Source organism: Echeneis naucrates, chromosome 9 (assembly GCF_900963305.1).
Source record: "Echeneis naucrates chromosome 9, fEcheNa1.1, whole genome shotgun sequence".
In the NCBI taxonomy this organism is placed as follows: Eukaryota; Metazoa; Chordata; class Actinopteri; order Carangiformes; family Echeneidae; genus Echeneis; species Echeneis naucrates.
Window position 1 is genome coordinate 20,166,985 of NC_042519.1, and position 15,859 is coordinate 20,182,843.

At 42.0% G+C, this 15,859-nt stretch overlaps 1 protein-coding gene across 1 annotated transcript in view; it reads right to left on the reverse strand.

Annotated features, from left to right (window-relative positions):
- Positions 1-15,859, reverse strand: part of LOC115048969 (protein unc-13 homolog B-like) — a 127,611-nt gene that overhangs the window by 60,136 nt on the left and 51,616 nt on the right. The window lies entirely within an intron of this gene.

Sequence of the window (15,859 nt, forward strand, 5' to 3'; positions counted from 1 at the left end):
TCAGGAGAAAACCCACTGCTCTGAAAGCTTTTTCCCTTTCAGCTGGTTGTGATAAATTGATGGTTGTGGAGGACTATGTCTAGTATTCCAGAGTTTAAAACCTGCTTCACGTGCTATTTTCTCTTGCTCTGAGTTTGTTGTTCTCAACAAAATGCAGCCCCACGATACATACTGTACATACCTAATTAGAGGCAACCTGACACTGGCCGGACATTTAAAAAAAAAAAAAATATCTGAACGCTTTGAACTGAGATTAAAGGGACTAAATTTAGCCATTTTTGAATCTTCTGCAAATTTTGACATTTTGAGAGAGTAGAATACCATGCCATGGTGCAAAAGCGTCTGCATGATTCAGCTTGTTAAGGCTCAAAAGTTTTGGAATTGGCATCCATGCAGCCTTGTCGTACAAACGTTGTTTCAATTATAATAAATGCCTTAAAATAATGTTTGTCTTGTGTTTGCGTGCAGACATGCTGCCACCTGAATTCTGCCTGTCCTCTCTCAGCAGGAAAAACAGGAAGTAGCTTCTATAGCAAAATAATCCTCAGTGGAGAATACAAAATGTCAGGATTTGACATTGAAGATTGTTTGTACAGTTTTAGTTGTATTGGACTTTTTCCTAAATAGCTAAATAGCTAAAATAGCTAAATAGCTAAAAGTTATTTGGAGTATTGTGGAAAGGAAAAAACACTGAAACTCATATGTGAAGAGAAGAGCTGAAAACAGTTTCCTCCTAACTAAACATGAATAAATTAAAATTGAGCACTAAAGAAGATTAAGAGAGCAGCAACTTTGCTCACTTGCCATTACTTCATTTCCAATAAACACAGGACCGGTTGAAGCATTATGAACTTCACACTGTGTCACATTAGAAATCCAGTGCTTCCCTTTTCACATCAAACATGCACTTTTCATATGAAGTTGTCTCTGTGAAAACCATTTTAAACCACTGACACACCTCGCCCGCATGTCTCTGGCTTCACCTGCCTTTTCTTGACAGGAAATTAAAAAAAAAAAAAAAAAAAAAAGGAGGGCTGGGAAATGAAACAATGCAGCTGCAGCTGGGGAGAAAAAATCATAGTCAGAAGAAGCTGGAGAATAAATAAATGGATTTACACATACAGTACAGGCCAAAAGTTTGGACACACTTTGCTATTCATTTGAGTGAGAAGGTGTGTCCAAACTTTTGGCCTGTACTGTATATCCAACAAAACAAACTAAAGAAAAGCTTTGTCCCGCTTGGACACACTGCAGATCGAATACAAACGTGATCGCTGTTTGCGGTGGAACGCACGCCCATCTCACGGCCTAGCTCAAACAGTGTATTATTTGAAGTATGTTATCAGTTCAAACTTCATTCTAAAGAAAAACACACACAAATGTGTACTTCAAACTTAAATCATTCCTTCATAACATTCAATTTAAGCCCTCAATCATAAATCTGAACTTTTGGAACATCCAGAAATAAAAAGCAGTTTTTACTTCCAAACGTCTCTGATGACAGGCATAAACTGTGAGGGTTGCTATTTTCATCATCGTTTATTCATCCGCCACCTGAATGCCCGTGCAAGGTGAACCTTCTGAACCCCCTGACCTGCCCTACAGTTCACCCAGGTGGTTTGACTGACAGCGTCCAAATCACTGTGGCCTTTCACGCCATCAGCCTGCCATCACGCATGGCTGCAGACGATTAATGAGGTAAGATGTTGGTGTGCGAGCCGGTGATAATTGTCATCAGCTGTCAGTCAGAGGTGTAACTGTAACGAGGTTAAGGCCTAGATGATTTCAAGTGGCAGGCAGCACTTCTGTCCAGCTGCCGCAGACGATCCGTGAATCTGAAGTCCCGCCTGCAGCTGGTTGGAGAGGTGAGGAAAAGGAACAACACCCACAGAGAAGGCATTGGAAAAAAGATGCCCCCCCCCCGGCACACACACACACACACACACACACACCGTCAGATTCATATGAGAAGTCTGGCAAGTACAGAGCAGAGACAGCGTAGCAGAAGGCGCTCAGTCACAAAGAGTGTTTTTTTTTTTATACAATGAATGCTTGTAAAAAAAACAAAAAAAAAAAAACTTGGTTGCAGAATTCACAACAACACATACAGTACAATTTGAAGTAACAAGATACGCTACAGTGATATTTTCTGGTAAACAAGCTGCGGATAGACAATATGCTGCATCAACCCCTAAACCTTTATTGACAGAAAGGTGAAGATGTAAATATGACTCCCGACATGCTTTGGGTATCGTGTTACATGCTTTACTGCTTTACTGGTGAAAGTGATGAGTAAAATTAAATCCAACTGTTTCTTTTTCTTAAAGTATGCTTAAAGTACAGCTTCCAATCACATTTATGCATGTGCACAATAATTCATGGCTGATCTCAGAGCAGTGGAAGTTGAGCCAAGAGCAGCTCAACAAGCTTTGATTACTGTGACTAACTGTAGGTGGTAACATGTCAACATCCTCCTCCTCCTATTTGTCAACAGGACATGGCCCCGCCCACCAAAAAATCACAGAAACTATAGACTACAAAGACAGCAGTAAATTTCAAAGTAAATTCGAAACAGACAGTATCAGCTCATTTCTTGCCCATGCAGTAAACCTGTAGCTAACTCCTGATCAAATCTAGGATCGATGGCATGATTTTCTTTCAGCAGATAAAAGAGAATCATCTCGACAAATCAGGCACTTTGTCAGCGCTTCCGTCCCGACCTCGTGTGTTGCTACAGGCTGTTTAATCGATTACTAAAAGCCCCGCAACGTGATCCTCTGATGTGGACGGACAGATTCCATCAGCTGCCGAGTCATTATCCAACCTCACCCTTGCAGCTTATCTCATTTTTACTGAGTTTTGATTCACTTGAAAAAAAAAAAAGCATTTCCAGGTTTTCTCACACGGTGTCATCTCATGAACTCACTAAAGGTCCTGACCTGCAGGGTGAGAAGTGAAGTCACGAGGCAAACACGATCTCTATTAGAGAGAAGTTAGTAGCTGCAGGCCGGAGCTTCTGAAGACGCCCAATCACTCTGAAACCTCTACACACCCACCTACCACACAACGCGAGCGGGGATCACGACAAAGGTACCCACACACAGAGCTGTGTTGTTGTTTTTTTTTTTTTTTCCTGCTTGAATATCGTCTCTAAGCTTCACCACGCCAAGCCAGATCGGCAGGGAAGATGAGCAAGAGGCAGGGGGACTGTTTAATGTGCACAAAATGCTCCCTCGGGGGGGTGAAGATGACAACTGGGGTGCGTGAGGGAGAGAAAAGTGCACAGTTACTTTGATTTCTCTCTCAGCAGCCTTAGTTAAAAATAGACTTTCTGACATGAAAATGCAACGTGGGAGAGAAGAGGAAATGTGATTCTGTTCTTCAGCACTTTCTCCAACACTTTCGATCACGCACATCACGTTGACATCATACACCATAAAGATAAGAGGTTCATCGAGGAGTGTCAGAGGATCCCAAAGGGTCAACAAAGACATTTCCTCCTTGGTACAATATTTCCTGATTTATTACAGATTTTTTTTTTATCTCCTTGATCCACTCACACATTGCAGTTTACTTAAAAGGATTTAAAATGATCACTTCAGTAATATCTGTCATGCACCGTCCGATTCCTGCTCAAGGGAAAACTGAAGACCTACCTCACACAAGATGAGCCAAGATGGAGAGAGAAGAACGAGAGCAAAGTTTGACAAAGCAATCCAAGCATCCGTCAACAGAACGTCTCCAATCCCCCGTTGAACATAAACAGAGTGATTGCACCACTTTACATCATTTTTAAACATATGCAAGACAAAAGGCTTTGAAGTAAAGCACTGGGATAACTAATGAAACCCCCCCTCTTATCTGCTCAGCTCCACTATGAGTCAGGGAGGAAGAGGAGTGGAGGAAGAGTGACTCCAACAGGAGTGGAAAAGGAAGGAAACTGCTCAGGTTTTCCTGAGTGTGTCACTCTGTCACTTTCCCCGCTTGTCCTGTACTCCTCTCTGTGATGGAGCGCTCACCAGAGTTGCTTCCCAGCGGTCTATTTCACCTCCTGTCTCAGCCTGAACGCACCGAGCTGTCTCCGCCTCTCTCCGGCTCTCATTTTCACTCCATCCCTCTCCCTCTCTCTCTCTCTCTCTCTCTCTCTCTCTCTCTCTCCTGCCTCCCTCTACTTCTCCTCCGAATATCTCCTGATCTTTCTTCCTTACAGGCTTTTCCCACTGCCTCCACCACCTCCTCCCATTAGCTCCACTGATCGCAGCTTGTTGCACAGCCACACATTGTGCGCTCGTTCTCTCCTCCCTCAGCCTCTCTCTTCCTTTCTCACCCACCTCTATCTGCTCGCTTTCTCACGTTGTTTCACTTTTGACACTCTGTGGCTGCCACACATATGCTCCTCAGGCTTAGTGCAGCATGAACGTGTGTTTTAGATATTTTAATGGCTACAATTGTTGAGTTGTTACTCCTTTTTCCGTGTTTTTTCTTTGACAGACCAGTAAGGGTGCTTCTGATTTCATTTTATTATAGATTATGTATAATCTATATCTTCTATAGATTATAGATAATTTCAACCTTATAATAAATTATTCCTATACTTTTTTTGAAAGTAAATTTTAGTCTTTGGTGAAATAAATATTAAAATTTTTAATGAATCTAAAATTAATGTGCTGACTTTGTTTTGTAACCCATAACAGAGAAGAATAGAATGATTTTAAATCGTATATTATTGCACAGTAATTAATTTTGCTTTTGTTGACAAAAGGGACAAAAAAACAAAACAAAATGGGAAACTGACAGTTTCCTCTCCGAGGAGCTGGAATTGAAAATGACTGATGTGGAATATAATTGCCATTTAACACCCAAAGTATAGGCAATTTAATCAACTGCTGGAGCATTAATTGCCCCGCTATATTAATGCAACATGAACAAAAGTAAAGTGAGATTGCAGCATTCCACCCACGATTTTAACACAACATGGAAATGAACGCAACCAGCGCTATCGTTCTGTTTGAGCGTCCTTGTGTCTGAAAGGTGGCGTATCCATCTTTTTTTGACTTGCCTTGGATGATCTTCAGTGGAAATGCAGGGAAATCACGTGCTGCTCAGAACAGAAGACAGAGGCATATCCAAATTTCTGAGGCACTGATAAAATGTGTAAATGTGTAGTCAGGCGAATTCTCTGCTATGGTTCTTACACAAGGCAACGTTTTGTGAACCTGCTAATTGTTTTCCATGCCGTATGAAACATTGATTGATTCGGTTGACTCTCTCTGAATGAATGTCAGTGTAGCTGGTATGATCTGTCTCAACAGCAGCCACACTTTCACAGACCCAGAGCTCATGTGTGAACTGGCTAACGGGGTAAATAACGGTAATTTATTCCACTTCAGTCACCATGATAGAAACGTCCTCTTTGAAGCATAACGGTATCCTCCTCCTTTGTTTGGCTCACACACAGGCGCTAAATGCTTCGGAGCAATTGGGTGGCGATGTGACTTATGGCTCATTAAACAGCTATTAGCACAACAGAGCGTTGAATCTAAGGCCACGCAGTCTTTGGCCCATGACAAGGCAATCGGCCTTGAAGCAACGCTCACTTTACTAATCACCTTAATGAGGGTTAGGGATTAGGGGCTAACTGTCAGAGATGGGGGAAAGCATAATTAAAGATAATACCCGACATCAAGCAGGTTTAACTGTCACCTAAGCATGTGATTATTTGACATTACGCAGCACAACACTGATCATAGACACTTAAACGAGGGGGTGTCATTTAAAAAAAAATTATTAGAAATGGCTACAAAACACACACTTCCATTACAGAGAGTCTTCGACCGTCGTCCTCTGTGACAAAGTCAACTTCTTTTGTAAGTGGTGCCTGTTTGAGTCATGCTGCAGCAGAGCGGGATAAGGCTCATGAGGAAGAGGTGTGGAGATTACAGCCCTTTGTTTGACTGTCATTCAGCCATCGTCGCTGCTTTATAGTTTTACCTGTCTTTTGTTTTGCACGGAAAGGTTTGTGGATGCTGGGAGGAAGGAAACGACGGGATGTATTTTCAGTAAAGTCACACTGCACCTCTCGGGGGAAACCAGTAAAGATCAACTAAAAGCTCCTTTTTGAAGTTCCTGTCAGTCACAGAGGGGAGCCGGTGTTTGGGACTATATCTCTGGTTACAGTAAAACAACTTTTCTCTGAAAATTTATTTATTCAGGAATTTGGTCCACCACTACAACTTTAATGTGCGTTTAAAATAGTGTTTCTATAACAGAGGAAAATATTCAGTGATGATCTGATTCAGAATTTTTCAAGTCAGACCAGTCTTCAATGAGACAGAACGCAGACGCTGCTCTTCACTGTACAAAGTCTGTTTTTTGGATTTAGAAACTCTAGATTTACTTTAGGAGGGTGTTTATGTTCACTGATTGTGAATATGAGTACTAATCTTTACTTTCTCTGTGTGAAGTGATGCAAAAAAGGAAGATAATTGTGATTCTAATAATTGGGTGATTCTTTTACCTGATTTAGTAACATCAGGTTTCACACTTACAGAACATTTAATAGGCGTCTGTAATCAGATCACTGAAGTGCATGTAGTTACACACAGTGTTCCTACAGAGGACACATAAATTACCCTCTGATCGTCAAAGTAAACCCGGGATCAAACCTCATCCAAATGAAGTCCAATCAGGACAGCAGTGAGGAATAACTAAAGGCTGACAGAGTGAAAGAGCCACGTGTTAGATGACAAACTGGACATCTGATGCGGTTAAATCAACAAGGAACGGAAAAGTAGTAGCAGTGATCGTTTACTTGATTTATTGACTGACTGACGCATTTGAAAAGAAGAAATCGACTGAAGTCCTGATGCAGTTGTGTAGAGTGCAAACAGCAATCAGCATTAGAGCGCTGACAAGGTCAGGACGACAGGTCGAACACAGCAGAGAATCCCCCCGTGTGTCCGGTATTTCCTGATTCTCAGAGATCATTGACGACGGCCTCTCGCTGTAATATCTCTCTGAGCACAGTCGTCTCATCCACCGGCTGCACTGTCTGAGCTGAAACTGGCATTTTCCAACAGAGAAGGAACTGATGGTGATTTGCAGAGCAGACTAATACAGCTGATTCACCCTCCTTAGCTCTTAACACACAGAGAACCGAGGAAATTAATTCATTCCTATAAACAGACTCATGCAAGTTTAATATTTGACTTCTGTCTTCTTCCTCCCTCTGCTGGTTACATCCTGGGATTTATTAGAGCAATGATTGAGCCGGCGGCGAGATTAAGCTGGATAACATCCCCAGTCAGATATGACAAGGCCTTAAATGTGACTGTGTGAGGAAGCGTTTAAGTGTTTCATCACCGCCCGCCTTTAAAGCCCGGTGACGTCGCTGTGGTAAACACAGGCCAAACAGCCGGCTCACGGGAATCAAACGCAGAAACATCTGATTTAACACTGGCGTCCTGGAGGGCGTAAATGAGGACCCCTGCAATCCCTGTACGACACACACACACATACACACACGCCGCCCACAGGCCTGATTTCCATGGTGACTTTACAGCCAATGTCACACAGCGATGTTAGGTCTCAGATCCCTCTGAGGGGCTTACAGCACCATTAGTATGCTGAACAGAGTCAGAAGCCAAAGAAGTCCTCCCCTTCGTCTTTCTTTCTGCCCGTTCGTACTTTATTCTGCTCTTTATTCCATATTCCACTCCACCTTCAGTGCGCCGGACTTATGGCGGCAAATAGCTGAGGCACCCGGCTTGTGAGTTATGCTTTTGTTTGGCTCAAAATGAAGGGAGAGAAAATTGGTTTTGGAGGCTAATCTGTCCCCTCAAAACCGCAAACAGTCGAGTAGAGTAAAATTTAAATTCTATATAACCACGCACAAGAACACGGTGATCATTATTCAGCGCTAAAAGTCTTTTCATCATTGGCTGATGACCTGCGTGCCTGACCTGCTTTGAACATTAGAAATTTAATAAATGGCAGCCTGCTAATGAATCAACTCACTTGTGTTTTGCAGCCAAACGCTGTTTAGATCAATATAATTTAGATTCAAACCAATTAATTCAAAATATGTCCTGCTGAACTTTGAGGAAGGTTTCCAAAATCTTCTCCAGCATACTTCCATGCAGCTGAATGAACAGGGAGTGCACATCTGAATATTTTAGTCAGTGTGGAGATTGTACAGTTCTGGCTTCGGTGATGGATTTTCCAGCATTTGTTCATTGTTGGGACAACTGCAGTCTGCAGTGGTCCTCCTTTTAATTCAATCCATCCATCCATCCACTGCTCTATCTGAGAGAGACAACCATTCACTCCTATGATTCAGAGTCACCTGGGAGTGTGTGAAGAAGCCGGAGCACCCATCGAAAACATGGAAACAACAGTGCCAACTACTGACGGCACCAGCAGTGAGCCAACCCAATTTCATTTCACTTTCAAAAATTATTGCTGCAGTAACTTTTTCCAAATTTCCATTACTTGCTTTCTAGTTTGCAGTTTGCCCGCAAGTTAATTGAAGTGTGTGTGATGTAGGAAGAAAGTTTACAGCTACAGAGGGAAAAGACAACAGTGTTAAATCTCTTAGAGCACAACTGAAGACGGTTCTTGTTCCAGTGTGGCAATCAAGCAGCAGGTGAGTGATGGCTGGGCGGTTTAGCAATGAGGTACTAAAGTCCTGCTGTGAATAACGAGGAGTGGGGGGAAAAAGCAGGAGCTCTTTAAAGAAGAGACTGTAAAAGACTGTAGAGGTTTAAGAAAAGCCACCATCACAGAATATTTATGAGCCGCTTAATGAAGCCTTTGTATCAGATGCCAAGAGTCATTTCTGACTAAGCAGTCGCAGATTTTCCTGTCTGACTTTCAGCTGCAGAACTTTGGTCTGGCTGAAATCGAAATACATTTGACATTTGGAAAATAATGGGCATCAACTGTTCATATGAGTCCTCTTAGCTTTTTCTCCTCTCTCATACAACTCCATCTGTCTCTGTGGACGGACGGCCAAAAGGTGGTCCGGTCCCACCTTATCCAATTATCTCTGCACTCTCGGTCCATAGTGAGTTATCGCTCTGCCCCTCCCCAGTTCACCCACGCCACACGCTCCTCCTTTTCATTTGCGTTGCTTTCCCCTCAGTCTCGGTATGTTTCACATTTCCCTTTGTTCTCCTCTCACAACTGCATCTGATGCATAAACAAAAGTTCTCCTGAAGCGTAAAGCCGAACGATCCTCGGAGCTGTCTACTGTGCAGGCGCACAGAGATGATTTAATTGTGAAAACTGCGAGACGGTGACAAAGTGCGTTTGTGTGTCTGTAAGGCTGTCACCAAGCAGGGCCTTTCATGTTAACATTTTGGATTAGGGCTATGTGCACTGCCAAGTCACTAAATCTCCAAAGTCACCAAAAATGCAAGTAGGGAAAACAAAAGCTTGAAAAACGTCAAAAGAAAGCAGGATTTTAGAAACACTGAAGACATTAATCTTAATTTTCCAGCACAGTCTAATCCAAGAAAGGGACGCACATCAACCAAACTTTAAGTTGGATGATGATTTATTCATTTCTGATTTTGTACGTTACTTCCAGGCGTTGTATTTAGTTCTGAAGACATATGCTGTGATATGTTTAAGATCTGTTTGCACACATTAAAATAAACACAAGCAAGCTGCTTTCTCGAAGTCAGACCTTCTACACTGTGGAGGTTGTCGTGAAGGGTCCTGTTTTCGTACTGCAGCCAGTGTGACAGGTCGCCGTCAAAACTGTCAGAATATTTGTGTGTGTCGGTTTGTTGTCTGCCTGGTCTGTGCAGTGATCTCAAGTCTTGCAGTCTTCTGTCATTACCTGTTAATCTTGTAACAACTGTTACATATGACAGTAAATAAAGAAGCTCCATCCGTTCATCCATTTTCCTCCTTTATCTGGGGCCGTGTGGGTAATGCCAAACATCCCTCTGTCCCTCCTGCAGTTCCTCCTGGTGGAGCTCAGGGCTTTCCCGCGCTCCCTCCAGGGAGTTCTGGGTCCAACCCCAGGATCTCCTCCCAGCTGGACCCAGAAAGGCCTCCAGAGGGAGGTGACCTGAGCGTCCTGTGGATGCCCAGGCTCCTCATGGCATCTTTATGGCCTCATGGTCAAAGCTGAGGGTCGGAGCCTCTCAGCTCCCTTCTCACCACAACAATCCAGTGCAGGTCTAACAAAGAGATGAAATAACGCCTTATATTTGAAATACAGTGTGTCAAGTGGGCAGCTTCCCACTTCAGCAGCATTGAAGTGGGACAATTCAGCTGATTGATTTTCCCATTGGGATTGATGTCAATAAACTGTTCATTTACAGCTCTTATTCAGGGTTGTACCTTTTGTTCGATTTTAACGGGAGAGGAGCAACACTCAGCTTGAGCCAAAGCCATCAGGTACCTCCGCCGATCCACCGAGCCGCATCACAAACACTGGTGGGAAGCGTGAAGAGACGCTTCGGACGAAGACTTTGCCCTCTCTGGGACTTTCTTTTCAGTCAAGTCATCCGTAAATCTGCATGTCACGCAGGCTTGATCAGCGTCTCTCTGTTCTCTGAGACGACAGAACGTGATATGTGACTGTTGTCCTCATTAAAGCCTGTTTCAGTCCTTTTCCGTCCAACACACACCAACACACGTGCGACTTCTTTTTTGCAATTTGTGAATCATTTCAGTGTCTAGAAAGACATTTTTTTCTAATATGAAACTATTTTTGGTCCTGATTCTGCTAATGAACACCTGGAATCCTTTAAATTGAGGTTAAAGCATTAAAACCTTTTTCTGGGTCAGAGCACAAACACTCAGAGGAAAACTCTTAATAAAACCTCATTAAGAAAGACGGAGACGTTTTACAGACAACTGTGGCCGCCGGCCGTATAAAGTCAACGACAGCCACTTCAGACTCACTCTCCTTAAAAAGCACGAGGCTTTCCCTCAAGTCCATAGATTCACTTTCTCTCAGCTGTTATTGTGTCAGGTGAAGATTTTATCAAGGTTTCCATCAAAAGCACCGAACGGACAGATAAATGCTCTGAAGAGTTCTTAGAGAGGTTGAAAGTCAACGCTGCAAATCAAAGACAGGAATCAACACGCTGGAGTGGACGACTTTTCAGCAGCGTGCTGCTCCACACACGACATTCAGCGATGCAGATCGTTCAGGTGGTTGAATACTTGAGCTGAATGTTTGAGAGTTAGGAGCAGACGACCCGCACCACTTTTATGTCTCATCAGTAATGACGGCGCTGAAGATCAGATCAGTAATTGTGGGGACCCCCCCCCCTTTTTTTTTTTTATATATTTTGGCATCACCATGAAATTACATATTTCATATTATTGGAGACTTTTAATCTTGTTCCATGCAAACTGACTTTTGGGCACAAAATAGGAGGGAGCTAAACTAACTTCACAGTGTGTGTGGAAGCTGGCATTAAATACTGCACATAAGGGAGGCAAAGGCAATTTGGATGGAAGGAAATTGATTTTAAAATAAAACCAGGAAATCATAAACAGAGACTAAACAGTAATTTTAAAGGCAAATCCAGACAATTATAGTGCAGAGTTTCCAAATTTATACATCTGTAGGGAGATGCAGGAACAAAGTGTAATCTGAACGCAATTTAAGAATTTATTCTTTGCTAATTCGACTCCTGGCTGTGACTGAGACAATCTCACTGGTGTGGACGTTTTTTAATAATAAAAAAAAGGGAAGTCAAGTTACACTGATCGTGGACAGCACAGGAGTATTTGATAGTAGCTGACAGGAATTCAAGCACAAACAACAAACTTTTAAGGCCGGGGGTGAAACGTTAGATGAATAACTTCAGTAACTTTAAAGATGCAGCAATCTTTCCTTTGTCAAAGAGTTCTGCTTTTTCACTCGATAGATGAAGTTTCTTTGAAGTGCTGAGACAATTTGTATTGTTAGCATTTGTTGAGTAGAGCAGACGTCGTCACGTTTGTGTCCCTTCATTGCCTCCTCCAACTCGGCTCATACTACATCGCTCCAGCTCTGACACACGTGAATGACAACCTAATTTCAGACAAGTGAGGATTTTTAAGGGGAATTTATGTTGCTTCTCCACTTCTGTGGTCATTCACTCTTCCGGTATGTCAGTTCTGTCTTGTGTGTTCTGACTCAGCCTGCGCTGATATCATCCAAGAGAAACTGGGAAACATTTGTGATTAGCATGATTGGAAACAAATGAACAGACACATCATCAGCTTTACATTCAAGGATATTCAATCGTCTGCTGTTTACTTTGGTCAAATTGGATTCTGGTTTGTTTTCCTGAATCGATGTTGTCTTGCTCATGTGAAAGCAGACAGCATCTTCTTTAGGTCCGTCTCTATGGCTTTACTTCCATCTTCCCCTCAAAACACGTCTAAATTCATTTCAAGACTTTAGCCCATGATCACCCAGATTAAAAGAAAAAGAAATCCGGTAGAGTGAAATCTGTTATGACCCTGTTGTGACCAAAACCAATTAGCAAAAACAAAAACTGCGTTTCAGTTTCCTGCCATTTTTTGGGTTTGACCAGGCAGCCAAAAAATTTAAGTTTACAAATCCATCCACTGACTTTGGGCGACACTAAACTAGCATTTGGCTGGAAAAATAATATTTAAAATGCAATGTTTTGAAAAAAAGGTCACTCTCAACTCTCTGCTCATGAATTTCGTGCCTCAGCATTCAGGTCTGTTGTTTCCACACTTCCACAATTTCTACTCAGCCAAAGTTTGGTCATCGAAAAATAATTTTTATTTAATTAATTCATACTTTTTATTTGTTTCTCTGCCTTGGGTTCTTCAGTGTGGATCGAGATATCAAACCATGTCCAACAGGGATGCCAAGTTAAACAGTCTGCTCTCTTCACTCACCATTTAATTAAGACAAACCTGAACTGTGCACGACTGTGGGGCATCATTTTGTTCATTTTGTTCGTGCTTAAAAAACTGTAATCCACCGATTGCCTGGTCTTCATTTGCATTTGCATTTTGTTTAAAAATCCCAATTTTGTTGGGCAGCGTTGTGACCAGGATACGGTAATGATGTCCCTGCAAAACAGTGTCAGAGTCGGCGCCTTGTTTTGGTCCTTCCCCAAGTGCAGAAAGGGAGGCGAACAATTTAATTAAAATGCCAAATTAGAGGCAACCTGAATATTTATTGTGCCGACCAGACGAACAGACGAGTCCTGGCTGGCTGGACTCTTTGCTGCACTGACTCTCTCTTATTTCCTGTCATTCTCCACAGTCCTCTAATTAAAAAAAAAAAAAAAAAAAAAAAATTACAATAATAATGCCAAATAAAACAACTTAAAAAAAAAAAAAAAAAAATCCCTAATTCCCCTGCAAAGAAACTCCAAGTATGTGAACTCTGTTTGAAGCTGAAAGTAAATTACTGACTGGAATAGGCTCCTAAATCCAACGTTACATCGACTCAGTCAGAGTCAGATCATCATCAAAATCATTTTGGTTTTTTGTTAAAATTTTAAATAGACTCCTACCGAAGAGCCATGAAGGATTAAAATGTAAACTCCAACACTCCGACAGCGCTGAAGCAGACGGATAACCAGCAACAGCAAGACAATCAGCAAAAGCTTATCTTAGTGTGTTACATTACATTTCAGTGCAAACACACAGACACACCTGTCATCAGCTGCAGTGGTGGCACCTTAATAAAAAAACATATGTAAGGTTGTGTTTCCATAGAAATATGACATTGTTGCCATGATACAATCCTCGCTACGGAGACAAAGGCCTATTTTTGTCTTTATCGGCAGAAGTGCTAACCAGTGGAGGAACCTGGATCCTCCTCTCTCCAAATATCAATAACACTGGCAGCGATGCTGTCTGTTTTAAAACAATGCCAGCAATGTTACACAAGCTTGTCATGATTCATGCTGAATTTTTCTTGTCAGGCTGGGCTGATAAAGGATCTGCTGCAGAAAAGTCAATATTCTTTTCTAATGACTTTTTTTCTTCTCCCTTTTAATTCTGCCAAATAAAAAGTATGGTGCACATCAATGCTGGGTGAATCTTTAGAAAGACCAAAAAAAAAAAAAGTCTGCTATGTGTCAGGAAGGTCAACTATTTGGCATCTTATGTAGGAAAGAAAAAATAAATCTGCTGTGTGACGTCTGCAGTGTAAATGGTCGATGAATATTAGAAATCATCTGTCATAATGAATAAAAATTAACATGAAAATTAATAATAACATGACGTAATTATAATTTTAAGTGCTTCACACTACAACCTACATTCACCACTTGACTCACACACACTCGTTCCTACCACATCAGACTGGACCTTCTGATCAGTGGACGGCCTGCTGCTTCAGCCACAGCCTGTCTTATTTAACATAACAACGAGATTATCGGAAAACTTTCACCACATTTCAACATTTACTGACAAAGAAATGCTGTTGACGCAGCAGTTCAACGCATTGCTGCTCCAGTCACAGATGACAGATCATCACTGCTCACACACATCAAACATGACCTACGACCTATTCGACCTAAAAAAAAAAAAAAAACACAGCAGTGGCAAAGCAAAGGCGCATCGAGCAGCCCTGAGGCCTAACAAGCATGAAACACTGCAGCGATACGCATCGCTAAAAACTGTTCAACCTAATCAAAACCCTTTTCTCATTACGGACGCAGTTTGTGCAGAAGTGAGCTTCTGCTCAAAGGGAAAATCTCTACAATGATGTGAATGGGATTATAACTGTTAAATATAAACGCCCACATGAAAGTGAATATAGAATAATGCCGGTGTGTGACACTTTACATTTAATATTTACACATAAGAGGTTAAAAGGAGCGTGACTGCAATGAGAATTAATTGCTTTTAGAGAAGGCCCACCACTGGGCTGTTTAATAGATGTCCTGGATATGTGTAGAAAGCATGTGACATGTTGTCTTCTGGGGAACTGTTTAAATTTTCCATTATTTCACAGCTGTCTTGAATTGTTACTATGCACATCAGTTAATTCAACATTCAACAGTTTACTCTAACTTCTGCTAATACCAGCTAGATTGGTAGTTGGAAGCTCTTTCTTCTTCCTTCTGTCATTTTGGCGCTCTTGACCCTGTCACCTTGAAAGCATTCAATTCAGTCTCAGAAGTGAGCAGCCTCATATCTGAGGCGCCCTGACAACTGCCTCTTCTCCGGGCAAGTATATAAAGAAGGATGGAAGTCGTGAGGGACAGCAGACTTATGGCTGAAGCAGACAGTCGGTCGTGTTTGGCAGCTGAGTCATAAATAATAGAAAACTTTATAGGCCCCTGTAGGGAAACTCTTGTCAGCGTGCTGCTGCGTAGGTCAGGCTGAAGGGTCAGCGACAGCAAAACGGAGAGTCAGTGTGTTACCCAAGGACACTTCAGCAGGGCCGAGGATTGTCAACACAGAGCAATGCAGCAATTTGTGTGCTGTGGCTAGTCATTTGTTTTCTTTTCCTCGCTCCGAAACAACAGGCTCTAATTTGAAATGTAATCAATTAGAAATGTAATCACATTATTACCAACCACATCTCGTGGTTGGTAATTATGTTTTTGCTCTAAAAAGCCCAGAATTTTTTCACGTTTTCTTCTATGCTAATAGAATGGAACAACTTCAGGCCAGGTATGAGTAGGCAAAAAACTTTAGCCACAGCAACGGCTTCATGAATACAGAGATGAAGTCTGAATAATTTGAGATGAGACATTCCAAGGGAAGAACAAAGAAAAGACGAGAAAATCCAACATAAGCCGCATATAATTGTAAAATACTCAGCAAATACACAGACCCAGACACCACACTCACCGTAAAGCCCCCTCGGGCAGGTTGGAACTATAATCTGAGGAATCGTTTA